This window comes from Fringilla coelebs (assembly GCF_963513975.1).
Source record: "Fringilla coelebs genome assembly, chromosome: 20".
NCBI lineage: Eukaryota > Metazoa > Chordata > Aves > Passeriformes > Fringillidae > Fringilla > Fringilla coelebs.
In genome coordinates, this window is record NC_140046.1 from 2,744,447 (window position 1) to 2,747,255 (window position 2,809).

Here is a 2,809-nt window from a genome sequence, read left to right on the forward strand (position 1 = left end):
TCTGAATACTTCTTACAGGGGTCAGGATTTTACACCAGACAATCCACCAGAGCAAAAACTTTAATTTAAAACTTACTCAAGTCTGAGCTTTGGGGTAGAGGGGGGGATGTAAACTCAAGGGTGCTCACAGCTGCCCAGACACGAGGCTGGACACCAAAAAAAGGAGGAAACCTCAGTGCTGTCTGTGTTTTCCTGAGGCTGCTGCCCATGGAAAGCAGCACCTCCTGCTCAGGAAGCAGCTCCATGGGCCACATCTCCCCTTCTCCTGGGAAAAGGCCCCACCTGGCTCAGCTCAGCAGGGAAGTTCTTTGGTTATCTCTGAGTGTGTCACTCTGTGTCAGCGGCACAGAGCCCAAATTCCTGCCAGCCCCCAGCTCCGGGGGCAGTCAGCAGCCAGCTAAAGCTCCTCCTGCTCACTGGGCACACACAGGAGCTGCACAAGCCCATTTCTGCTCTCACACATCACAGCCACTGCCCAGGGAGCTCTCTGGGTGCTGGGGACAGGCACAGCCACCAGGGCTCCACCAGGGCTCAGGGCCAGGCTCTGAGCACGACACTGACAGGACAAAACCAATTAAAAGCAGATTAAGACCTCGCCCTATTCAAGCTTGGACTGGTTACCATTAAAAGCCCAACACCTGTGACCAGTAAAAACCAGCCAGGTCTGATGGGCCATTGTCCTTTTCTGTCCCAAAGGAATGGATAAAACCATTTCCACCTGGCAGCTCTCAGGAGCTGGCATTTCTCAGAGCAGTTCTCTGCACAGCCCTGCCTTTTATTTTGCTTTTTGATCAGCAGTCGCTCCAAATACCAACATCAAACCATGAGCCCTGTGTGCTCTTCTCAGCCTCACAGGATTTGGGATGATCCCTTACCTCTCCCAGCTCCTTTAAAGGCTCTGTGGAGAATAAAGAGCTCTTTGAAGAACAGGAATTGCTTCCCACTAGTCAAAACCCAATAAATTGCCATGGATCTTCAATGAAAGGACAGGGAAATGGCACCAGGTCAGTGCCAGAGTCCACAAGACAGCAGCTGCTGTGGCATTTTTGATTTTTACTGGATTTGTCACTGAGGGAATGTGGCTGGCAGAAGCAGAGACAATCCAAAACAAAAGCTGAAGCAATTGTTACACAGCCAGAGCAGGAGGGTGAGGGCAGAAGCCACCTCTGGACAGGTTGGTCACAAACTCCATCCCCTGCAGGAGCCAACTCCACCTCACTTCTCCAAGGCTGTCAAGAACAGAGCTTTGAGAGAGAGAAAAAAAACAACCTTTGCTTCATCAGGTTTGCCTTTCAGCACAAGGATCCAGCCCTAAACTCCACCCTGATCCTTCAGGAGAGTCTCTGTTCCCATTCCCTGCCAACTGAACATCAAATGACTCCTCCACAGCCCCCTGGAATCTCTCAGGGGTGGGGGGCAGTGACTCCAGATTCCAGCTCCAAAGCTTCTGTTCCACCAGGAGCCACCAGCCCCTGCACAGCACTCCTTCCTTCTGCACTGAGGAAGATCCCCCCATGGATTAACCCACTTGAAAGAATTCTGCCAACAAAAAAGAAAAATTCACTCGGGGAGAGACAAAACGAACTCAGCTCAACAGTCCTGGGTTCTGCACCAGATACTGGCTGGACTGCTGCAGAGCAAACTTCTCATTTCATCCTGGCCTGACACAGCTCCCCTGGCACCCAGGACACCCTTCCCCACCTCGGGAAGGTGCTCAGCAATCACCAGGGACAAATGAAAATGGGAAGGACTCCTTGTCCCTTGCAGTTCTGACACCCACACCCACCCCTCGAGGCAGAGATCACTCCAGGGCTGGTGGGAAGATGTTTGATTTCTTTTTTTCTTTCCCATTCTCCCCGTGCCTGCAATGGGCTGCTGGGAGTGGGGAAAGGGGATTTGGGGAGGATACCTCAGGGATGAAATATCCACCTGTGCAACGCAACTGCCAACAACTCAGCTCCCTCCTCGCCCCAGCTCTGTGCCAGGCTCCCCAGTGGAGCCTGGCATTCAAGGAAAAGGTTCTGTAACAGCATTTTCCTCCTTGCACTTGTGAAAGATTGGTAAAACACCACCGAGGGTGCTCAGGGGAGGCCAGGAAATCCAGGGGTACCCTCTGTCACTGTTAGTCCCCATCCTCCTCTACGGAATTTCCCCCTCCTTGCCTCACACGTGCCTTTTTTCACCCCACCACACTTTCTAGGCTGCAGCTCCAGCCTCCTCGTGCCTGAAGTGGTTTTCTCCTCCTCTCTGAAGGGCTCACAAGTCAGGATTTGGTTTCTCCAGCCGTGGGGATGCTGCCCAGGGCCGTGCTCAGCTGGGACCTTCAGCCTCCCTGCCCTGAACCAGCGAGGAAAAGGAGAGGCAGGAATCTCTCCAGTCCCCAGCCCTGCCCCCTCCAACAAGGAGTTCCTAAGTAGCAAACAAAACCCAGATTGTGGGGGGAACTGGTTCTGCCTCGGGCTCAGCCGGCTCGGGCTGAGGCTCCGCCGATGGACTGGGGGAGAAAACGCAGCCGTGAGGTAATTCCTGTCCTTTCAGACAAGGAGATATTCCTCTGTCCTTTTCAGACAAGTGGATATTTCTCTATCCATTTAGACAAGTGGATATTTCTCTATCCATTTCGACAAGTAGATATTTTTCTATCCATTTAGACAAGTAGATATTTCTCTGTCCATTCAGACAAGGAGATGGTTTCAAGCCTTGCTTACCCAGGACTGAAAGGAGAAGCACAGCATCACCCTCTGACGGTTCCCCTGCGGGCCCCACTCCCCCACCCCTGTCCCACCTCCTCCTGCCCCACCTGGGAGGC